The sequence below is a fragment of the Henckelia pumila genome, chromosome 4, assembly GCF_033568475.1.
Source record: "Henckelia pumila isolate YLH828 chromosome 4, ASM3356847v2, whole genome shotgun sequence".
Classification (NCBI taxonomy): domain Eukaryota; kingdom Viridiplantae; phylum Streptophyta; class Magnoliopsida; order Lamiales; family Gesneriaceae; genus Henckelia; species Henckelia pumila.
In genome coordinates this window covers 228,715,967-228,727,755 of record NC_133123.1, presented here as the reverse complement: position 1 = coordinate 228,727,755, position 11,789 = coordinate 228,715,967, and the positions used below count along the sequence as shown (strand labels likewise).

The following is an 11,789-nucleotide window of genomic DNA, read 5'->3' as shown; positions in this document are numbered from 1 at the left end:
TGTAAATATATATTTTCAAATCTTGAAAATATTTGATATGTCGAACCTCTCTCTTGGATCTCTTTCTGGTGTCGTCAGTTGTCTATTTCTTTTATCTTATTTTGGTTGTTGTCTGAGACAGGTTGGTTGTAATATAAACAGAGAGCTCATGCCGAATTTTTTTAATAAAATTGTCTTAAATCCACATTTTATTTAATTATTAGTTAAAGATGAGTTTGGGTCGTTACATATAGTGTTATTGTAGTGTAAATTTAGTTACACTATAGTGTAAACCTAGTTTAATTTTAGTTATACTATAATGTAATTCTAGTGTTATTTTAGTTATACTATAGTGTTATTGTAGTGTAAATTTAGTTACATTATAGTATATGTGAGGCTCGGTTACACTAATTATATTTAATTATCATACAATCAAGCAATAAATAGTTAAAACAACGGAAAAACAATTTAAAATTAATTTTGGGCCAATAAAAATTTCGGCATGACCTCCCTGTAAGTAGGACATCCCAAAAATACTCAGACAACAGTTTATATAAAATAACTAAAACTAGAACCTCAACAAACTTAAACATCACACAACCAAGTGCCGGCTTGGCACGAAAACAAATTAAAACAGTTAACACATACATGAGCCGACAAGGCTCGATAACAATTTAAAATATAGCCGGAACTCTCAAATACAACACAAATACATCGGGCACCTCCCCGAAGAATATAAAAATGACTCTAACATAATACATAATATAACTCCGATAATACATAAAATAACTGGGAGACAAGACACGATCCAACCTCCTCAACGAGCTCCGCCAGCGGATCCTCCGCCTGGTGCTGAAAAGTCACTTGGGTAGCCTACCATGGTGCCAAACAGCAGCCACAGTAGCCCCCCCATAATTAACTGAGGTTGGGATCTGGTATGAAATAGTTAGGCAACAACAAAACATATAAACTATGCACAAACACATTATAAAATGTAGTATGCAATACATGAACTGGACTCAAACTAAACGGGATAACAGAAGCCAATAAACGGTACGATAACAACTTGAACAATGCTCGAGCTATAACACAGGGGAGCTACATCGTCATGTAACTAAACCGCCCTACCAAGTATGCAAGGTATGTCGTGCTGTGTGAAATAAAACACTCACGACTCGGCTTCCATACAGCTGATAACGATACAACAGATAGACACAATAACGAACAACATATGATGTCAAGATTCCAAGTGCATATCACACAGAAATGCATCAAGGAATAGACAATCATAATTTCGGTCTCAGGGATACTAGGCATAAAAGCCACCAGCTGATTTTCGAAATAACAATACGTGTGCCTAGAGTTCAATACAACATGATAACGGGTAACAAGAAATGATAGGGCTCAACATGTGAGGTTATAAATATCATGCCCTATTCTAAATGCCACAACATATGTCAAATAATTTAACGTATAAACAATGAGGCATTTAAATTCACATAATCCATATAGTTCACGTAAACAACATAATATTGGCGAAACAATATTTATATTTTTACCGTCGTATGTTACCAACCGTAACATACCTATACCAATTCAAACGAAGGTCCTCAACTCTAATTCCCAAAGTTTCGGCCTACAACACAATTAATATTCCATAATATATCAAAATCATGCGATATAACCAATTAAATCAAAATAAATCGAAACGGGTAAAATCCCAATTTCGGGCAGCCTACTATACCTCAACTATACCAGCTGGAAACACTCTCTTAAGGCTGGAAAACAAGTTTAAAATGTCACAACTTGAGCTAAACTAGCTGGACCGGAGCAACCTTCGAACTCGCCGGAAAAAGGCTGAAAAAGAGGGCAAACGAACAGGGTTGGTTCAGCAATTCAAAGCTAAGAAACACAGCAGAAATATGGTCTAAAATACTCCAAGATCGAAGCTGGTTACCTTGAAGAAACACAGCAGAAACAACAGCACGTCCAGCTTCTGAAAGTGGCTTGATTCGGGCTCAAACGGGCATCAAAATCAGAGATTCTTAGCTTGAATCGAAGCTACGGATGTAAGGAAGAAAACCCAACAAACGGTTTGTATTTTGGACTTCGGACGAGGAAGATACGAGCAAAATACGTAGGCTGCGCAGTTGGTGACGGGAGTGACGGGATTTGGGGTTAGGGATGAACTTTCTTTTCTCTTTCTTTCTTTTGCTTTATGCGTGTATATGTATATATGTAAGGGTGTGTGTTTGCCTCTATTTAATTATTATTTGGGCAACTTGACACAGTCCAAATATTTCAACTCTCGTGTATTATTTTAGTTTTAATATGTATTTATATCGTTTAGATCTCGATATTCAAAAATACATATTTTTAATACACTATCTAATTTATTTGGCATAAATAATTATTTTAATTTAGCATCTCAATAATAATTTTAATTATGCCAAATTACCAAATAATTAACTTATGGGTTTTACATTTCTCCACCACTAAAAACAAATTTTGTCTTCGAAATTTCAGTTTACACACATACATCTGTAATACAATACACCACAAATCCATGCTATGAATCAAACAAATATGGATAAGAAGTTCTCATCTTCTCCTCTGTCTCCCAAGTAGATTCCTCTACCCCATGCCTCGACCACTGAACTCGAACTAGTGGTACAACTTTGTTGCGAAGAACTTCCTCCTTACGATCCAAGATACACATATGATACTCTGTATAAGACAATGCTGGATCCAGTTCAACCTCATCAGGTTGTATGACATGAGATGGATCAGGCTCATACTTACGCAACATAGATACATGAAACACATCGTGGATTCTATCCAAAGATTGTGGCAACTCCAACCGATAAGCACAAGACCCAATATGTTCAACAATTCTATAGGGTCCAATGTATCGAGGTGACAACTTACCTCTCATACCGAAGCGAACAACACCTCTAAACGGTGAGATTTTCAGAAATACAAAATCTCCAACTTGAAATTCCAAAGGTCGACAATGTTTATTTGCATAGCTTGCTTGTCGATCTTGGGCAGCTTTCATTCTTTGACGGATCGACTGAACTTTGTCACGCATTTCCTGAACAATCTCGGGTCCAGTAAATTGCTTTTCACCGAACTCATCCAAACAGAGAGATGATCTACATCTACGACCATACAAAACTTCAAAAGGAGCCATATCTATAGTCACTTGGAAACTGTTATTGTAAGAAAATTCCACTAATGGTAAAGCTTCTTGACAACTGTCTTTAAAATCCATAACTACAGCTCTAAGAAAATCCTCAAGAGTTTGGATTGTACGCTCAGTTTGACCATTAGTCTGAGGATGATATGCAGTACTCATCGCAAGTCGTGTATCCATTTCTTTTTGGAAGCTAGTCCAAAACTTTGAAGTAAATCTAGGGTCACGATCAGAGACTATTGCAACTGGAACTCCATGCAGTCTCACTATATTCTCAATAAACGAACAAGCCATTTTCTTGTACGAGTAAGTCCTTTCATACGGAATAAAGTGAGCTGACTTGGGCAATCTATCGACCACTACCCAAATGGCATCGAAGTGACGAGAAGTACGTGGCAAATGAGTGACAAAATTCATAGCCACATGTTTCCAGTTCCACTGAGGAAATTCAAGGCTGTGCAATAATCCTCCTGGTCTCATATGTTCTGCCTTGACTTGCTGACAGACCATACAACGAGATACAAACTCAGCTACATCTTTCTTCATGTTCTTCCACTAGAACTGAGGTCTGAGAATATGATACATTTTCTTGCCTCCTGGGTGGATGCTATAACGAGTGCAATGAGCTTCATTAAGGATGGCTGTGCGCAAGTCAGGAATATCTGGGACAACTAATCTTCCATTCAATCGAAGAGAGTCATCAGAATAAATTGAAAATCCCGATTGATGTCCTTGAGTCACTAAATCATAAGACTTCTGAATCTGATCATCCGACTTCTGGGCAGCTTTAATAATCTGAATCAACTCAGGTTCAACAGAAATCTGAGAAACACAGATAGCATTCCCTTGGATCTGAAAATTCAAACCAGAAGTGCAGATATCCTCATGCAACTTAGAAATATAGATTGAGGAGATTTGAACATCATTATCAACTTTACGACTCAAAGAATCAGCAATGACATTCACTTTTCCCGACTGATATTGGATCTCACAATCATAATCTTTCAAAAGATCCATCCAACGTCTTTGTCTCATATTCAGATCAGACTGAGAAAATAAATATTTGAGACTCTTATGATCTGAATAAATTACAAATTGTTCTCCAAATAGATAATGTCTCCAGATTTTTAGAGCGAAGACAATAGCAGCCAATTCCAAATCATGAACAGGATATCTAGACTCGTGTGTCTTCAACTGACGAGAACCATAAGCCACTACTCGGCCATGTTGCATCAAGACACAACCTAATCCTCGAGACGAGGCATCTGTGCAAACAAAAAATCCTCCAGAACCACTTGGAATTGTAAGTACTGGTGTAGAAGTCAATCTCTTCTTCAACTCAACAAAACTTGACTCACATTCATCAGACCAAATGAATTTCTGATTTTTCTGAGTCAACTGAGTAATAGGTTTAGCAATCTTTGAGAATCCTTCAATGAATCTATGATAATAACCAGCTAAACCCATAGTGTAAACCTAGTGTAATTTTAGTTAAACTATAGTGTAAACCTAGTGTAATTTTAGTTATACTATAGTGTAATGCTAGTGTTATTTTAGTTATACTATAGTGTTATTGTAGTGTAAATTTAGTTATACTATAGTGTAATCCTAGTGTAATTTTAGTTATACTATAGTGTAATTCTAGTGTTATTTTAGTTATACTATAGTGTTATTTAGTGTAAATTTAGTTATACTATAGTGTAAACCTAATGTAATTTTAGTTATACTATAGTGTAATGCTAGTGTTATTTTAGTTATACTATAGTGTTATTGTAGTGTAAATTTTGTTGAACTATAATGTAATCCTAGTGTAATTTTAGTTATACTATAGTGTAATTTTAGTGTTATTTTAGTTATACTATAGTGTAATTCTAGTGTTATTTTAGTTATACTATAGTGTTATTTAGTGTAAATTTAGTTATACAATAGTGTAAACCTAGTGTAATTTTAGTTATACTATAGTGTAATGCTAGTGTTATTTTAGTTATAATATAGTGTAATCCTAGTGTAATTTTAGTTATACTATAGTGTAATTCTAGTTTTATTTTAGTTATACTATAGTGTTATTGTAGTGTAAATTTTGTTATACTATAGTTTAAACCTAGTGTAATTTTAGTTATACTGTAGTGTAATTCTAGTGTTATTTTAGTTATACTACAGTGTTATTTAGTGTAAATTTAGTTATACTATAGTGTTATTGTAGTGTAATTTTAGTTATACTATAGTGTAATGCTAGTGTTATTTTAGTTATAATATAGTGTAATCCTACTGTAATTTTAGTTATACCATAGTGTAATTCTAGTGTTATTTTAGTTATACTATAGTGTTATTGTAGTGTAAATTTAGTTACACTATAGTGTAAACCTAGTGTAATTTTAGTTATAATATAGTGTTATTGTAGTGTAAATTTTGTTATACTATAGTTTAAACCTAGTATAATTTTAGTTATACTATAGCGTAATGCTAGTGTTATTTTATTTATACTATAGTGTTATTGTGGTGTAAATTTAGTTATACTATAGTGTAATGCTAGTGTTATTTTAGTTATACTAATGTGTTATTGTAGTGTAATTTTAGTTATACTATAGTGTAATTCTAGTGTAATTTTAGTTATACTATAGTGTAATTCTAGTGTAATTTTAGTTATACTATATTGTAATTCTAGTGTTATTTTAGTTATACTATAGTGTTATTGTAGTGTAAATTTTGTTATACTATATTTTAAATCTAGTGTAATTTTAGTTATACTATAGTGTAATGCTAGTGTTATTTTAGCTATACTATAGTGTTATTGTAGTGTAAATTTAGTTATACTATAGTGTAATTCTAGTGTAATTTTAGTTATATTATAGTGTAATGCTAGTGTAATTTTAGTTATACTATAATGTTATTGTAGTGTAAATTTAGTTATAATATAGTGTAAATCTAGTGTAATTTTAGTTATACTATAGTGTTATTGTAGTGTAAATTTAGTTATACTATAGTGTAATCCTAGTGTAATTTTAGTTATACTATAGTGTAATTCTAGTTTTATTTTAGTTATACTATAGTGTTATTGTAGTGTTAATTTAGTTATACTATAATGTAATCCTAGTGTAATTTTAGTTATACTAAAGTGTAATTCTAGTGTTATTTTAGTTATACTATAGTGTTATTGTAGTGTAAATTTAGTTATACTATAGTATAATCCTAGTTTAATTTTAGTTATACTATAATATAGTACTAGTGTTATTTTTGTTATACTATAGTGTTATTGTTGTGTAAATTTAGTTATACTATAGTTTAAACCTTGTGTAATTTTAGTTATACTATAGTGTAATGCTAGTGTTATTTTAGTTATACTATAATGTTATTGTAGTGTAAATTTAGTTATACTATAGTATAATCCTAGTGTAATTTTAGTTATACTATAGTATAGTACTAGTGTTATTTTAGTTATACTATAGTGTTATTGTTGTGTAAATTTAGTTGTACTATAGTGTAAACCTAGTGTAATTTTAGTTATACTATAGTGTAATGCTAGTGTTATTTTAGTTATACTATAATGTTATTGTAGTGTAAATTTAGTTATACTATAGTGCAAACATAGTGTAATTTTAGGTATGCTATAGTGTAATGCTAGTGTTATTTTAGTTATACTATAATGTTATTGTAGTGTAAATTTAGTTATACTATAGTGCAAACATAGTGTAATTTTAGGTATGCTATAGTGTAATGCTAGTGTTATTTTAGTTATACTATAGTGTTATTGTAGTGTAAATTTAGTTATACTATATTGTAATCCTAGTGTAATTTTAGTTATACTATAGTTTAAACCTAGTGTAATTTTAGTTATACTATAGTGTAATACTAGTGTTATTTTAGTTATACTATAATGTTATTGTAGTGTAAATTTAGTTATACTATAGGATAATCCTAGTGTAATTTTAGTTATACTATAGTGTAATACTAGTGTTATTTTAGTTATACTATAGTGTTATTGTTGTGTAAATTTAGTTATACTATAGTGTAAACCTAGTGTAATTTTAGTTATACTATAGTGTATTGTAGTGTTATTTTAATTATACTATAATGTTATTGTAGTGTAAATTTAGTTATACTATAGTGCAAACATAGTGTAATTTTAAGTATACTATAGTATAACCTAGTGTAATTTTAGTTATACTATAGTGTAATGCTAGTGTTATTTTATTTATACTATAGTGTTATTGTGGTGTAAATTTAGTTATACTATAGTGTAATGCTAGTGTTATTTTAGTTATACTAATGTGTTATTGTAGTGTAAATTTAGTTATACTATAGTGTAATCCTAGTATAATTTTAGTTATACTATAGTGTAATTCTAGTGTAATTTTAGTTATACTATATTGTAATTCTAGTGTTATTTTAGTTATACTATAGTGTTATTGTAGTGTAAATTTTGTTATAATATATTTTAAATCTAGTGTAATTTTAGTTATACTATAGTGTAATGCTAGTGTTATTTTAGCTATACTATAGTGTTATTGTAGTGTAAATTTAGTTATACTATAGTGTAATTCTAGTGTAATTTTAGTTATATTATAGTGTAATGCTAGTGTAATTTTAGTTATACTATAATGTTATTGTAGTGTAAATTTAGTTATAATATAGTGTAAATCTAGTGTAATTTTAGTTATACTATAGTGTAATGCTAGTGTTATTTTAGTTATACTATAGTGTTATTGTAGTGTAAATTTAGTTATACTATAGTGTAATCCTAGTGTAATTTTAGTTATACTATAGTGTAATTCTAGTTTTATTTTAGTTATACTATAGTGTTATTGTAGTGTTAATTTAGTTATACTATAATGTAATCCTAGTGTAATTTTAGTTATACTATAGTGTAATTCTAGTGTTATTTTAGCTATACTATAGTGTTATTGTAGTGTAAATTTAGTTATACTATAGTATAATCCTAGTTTAATTTTAGTTATACTATAATATAGTACTAGTGTTATTTTAGTTATACTATAGTGTTATTGTTGTGTAAATTTAGTTATACTATAGTGTAAACCTTGTGTAATTTTAGTTATACTATAGTGTAATGCTAGTGTTATTTTAGTTATACTATAATGTTATTGTAGTGTAAATTTAGTTATACTATAGTATAATCCTAGTGTAATTTTAGTTATACTATAGTATAGTACTAGTGTTATTTTAGTTATACTATAGTGTTATTGTTGTGTAAATTTAGTTGTACTATAGTGTAAACCTAGTGTAATTTTAGTTATACTATAGTGTAACGCTAGTGTTATTTTAGTTATACTATAATGTTATTGTAGTGTAAATTTAGTTATAATATAGTGCAAACATAGTGTAATTTTAGGTATGCTATAGTGTAATGCTAGTGTTATTTTAGTTATACTATAGTGTTATTGTAGTGTAAATTTAGTTATAGTATATTGTAATCCTAGTGTAATTTTAGTTATACTATAGTTTAAACCTAGTGTAATTTTAGTTATACTATAGTGTAATACTAGTGTTATTTTAGTTATACTATAATGTTATTGTAGTGTAAATTTAGTTATACTATAGGATAATCATTGTGTAATTTTAGTTATACTATAGTGTAATACTAGTGTTATTTTAGTTATACTATAGTGTTATTGTTGTGTAAATTTAGTTATACTATAGTGTAAACCTAGTGTAATTTTAGTTATACTATAGTGTATGCTAGTGTTATTTTAATTATACTATAATGTTATTGTAGTGTAAATTTAGTTATACTATAGTGCAAACATAGTGTAATTTTAGGTATACTATAGTGTAATGCTAGTGTTATTTTAGTTGTACTATAGTGTAATTCTAGTGTTATTTTAGTATATTAGTTATACTATAGTGTAATTCTAGTGTTCTTTTAGTTATAATATAGTGTTATTTAGTGTAAATTTAGTTATACTATAGTGTAAACCTAGTGTAATTTTAGTTATACTATAGTGTAATGCTAGTGTTATTTTAGTTATAATATAGTGTAATTTTAGTTATACTATAGTGTAATTCTAGTGTTATTTTAGTTATACTATAGTGTTATTGTAGTGTAAATTTTGTTATACTATAGTTTAAACCTAGTGTAATTTTAGTTATAATATAGTGTAATTCTAGTGTTATTTTAGTTATACTATAGTGTTATTTAGTGTAAATTTAGTTATACTATAGTGTAAACCTAGTGTAATTTTAGTTATTCTATAGTGTAATGCTAGTGTGATTTTAGTTATAATATAGTGTAATCCTAGTGTAATTTTAGTTATACTATAGTGTAATTCTAGTGTTATTTTAGTTATATTATAGTGTTATTGCAGTGTAAATTTAGTTACACTATAGTGTAAACCTAGTGTAATTTTAGTTATACTATAGTGTTATTCTAGTGTTATTTTAGTTATACTATAGTGTTATTTAGTGTAAATTTAGTTATACTATAGTGTAAACCTAATGTAATTTTAGTTATAGTATAGTGTAATGCTAGTGTTATTTTAGTTATACTATAGTGTTATTGTAGTGTAAATTTTGTTATACTATAATGTAATCCTAGTGTAATTTTAGTTATACTATAGTGTAATTTTAGTGTTATTTTAGTTATACTATAGTGTAATTCTAGTGTTATTTTAGTTATACTATAGTGTTATTTAGTGTAAATTTAGTTATACAATAGTGTAAACCTAGTGTAATTTTAGTTATACTATAGTGTAATGCTAGTGTTATTTTAGTTATAATATAGTGTAATCCTAGTGTAATTTTAGTTATACTATAGTGTAATTCTAGTTTTATTTTAGTTATACTATAGTGTTATTGTAGTGTAAATTTTGTTATACTATAGTTTAAACCTAGTGTAATTTTAGTTATACTGTAGTGTAATTCTAGTGTTATTTTAGTTATACTACAGTGTTATTTAGTGTAAATTTAGTTATACTATAATGTAAACCTAGTGTAATTTTAGTTATACTATAGTGTAATGCTAGTGTTATTTTAGTTATAATATAGTGTAATCCTACTGTAATTTTAGTTATACCATAGTGTAATTCTAGTGTTATTTTAGTTATACTATAGTGTTATTGTAGTGTAAATTTAGTTACACTATAGTGTAAACCTAGTGTAATTTTAGTTATAATATAGTGTTATTGTAGTGTAAATTTTGTTATACTATAGTTTAAACCTAGTATAATTTTAGTTATACTATAGCGTAATGCTAGTGTTATTTTATTTATACTATTGTGTTATTGTGGTGTAAATTTAGTTATACTATAGTGTAATGCTAGTGTTATTTTAGTTATACTAATGTGTTATTGTAGTGTAATTTTAGTTATACTATAGTGTAATTCTAGTGTAATTTTAGTTATACTATAATGTAATTCTAGTGTAATTTTAGTTATACTATATTGTAATTCTAGTGTTATTTTAGTTATACTGTAGTGTTATTGTAGTGTAAATTTTGTTATACTATATTTTAAATCTATTGTAATTTTAGTTATGCTATAGTGTAATGCTAGTGTTATTTTAGCTATACTATAGTGTTATTGTAGTGTAAATTTAGTTATACTATAGTGTAATTCTAGTGTAATTTTAGTTATATTATAGTGTAATGCTAGTGTAATTTTAGTTATACTATAATGTTATTGTAGTGTAAATTTAGTTATAATATAGTGTAAATCTAGTGTAATTTTAGTTATACTATAGTGTAATGCTAGTGTTATTTTAGTTATACTATAGTGTTATTGTAGTGTAAATTTAGTTATACTATAGTGTAATCCTAGTGTAATTTTAGTTATACTATAGTGTAATTCTAGTTTTATTTTAGTTATACTATAGTGTTATTGTAGTGTTAATTTAGTTATACTATAATGTAATCCTAGTGTAATTTTAGTTATACTATAGTGTAATTCTAGTGTTATTTTAGTTATACTATAGTGTTATTGTAGTGTAAATTTAGTTATACTATAGTATAATCCTAGTTTAATTTTAGTTATACTATAATATAAAGTAGTGTTATTTTTGTTATACTATAGTGTTATTGTTGTGTAAATTTAGTTATACTATAGTTTAAACCTTGTGTAATTTTAGTTATACTATAGTGTAATGCTAGTGTTATTTTAGTTATACTATAATGTTATTGTAGTGTAAATTTAGTTATACTATAGTATAATCCTAGTGTAATTTTAGTTATACTATAGTATAGTACTAGTGTTATTTTAGTTATACTATAGTGTTATTGTTGTGTAAATTTAGTTGTACTATAGTGTAAACCTAGTGTAATTTTAGTTATACTATAGTGTAATGCTAGTGTTATTTTAGTTATACTATAATGTTATTGTAGTGTAAATTTAGTTATACTATAGTGCAAACATAGTGTAATTTTAGGTATGCTATAGTGTAATGCTAGTGTTATTTTAGTTATACTATAATGTTATTGTAGTGTAAATTTAGTTATACTATAGTGCAAACATAGTGTAATTTTAGGTATGCTATAGTGTAATGCTAGTGTTATTTTAGTTATACTATAGTGTTATTGTAGTGTAAATTTAGTTATACTATATTGTAATCCTAGTGTAATTTTAGTTATACTATAGTTTAAACCTAGTGTAATTTTAGTTATACTATA

At 27.7% G+C, this 11,789-nt stretch overlaps 1 long non-coding RNA gene across 1 annotated transcript; it reads right to left on the bottom strand.

The window, feature by feature from the left end:
• Nucleotides 1-569: 569 nt before the first annotated feature.
• On the bottom strand, nt 570-2,141 carry LOC140867620 (uncharacterized). Its single transcript, XR_012145206.1, has 3 exons — nt 1,724-2,141; nt 1,566-1,615; nt 570-852 (listed from the first exon to the last, which is right to left on the bottom strand). It is a non-coding gene; the product is annotated as an uncharacterized lncRNA (long non-coding RNA).
• Between the last annotated feature and the right edge of the window lie 9,648 nt (nt 2,142-11,789).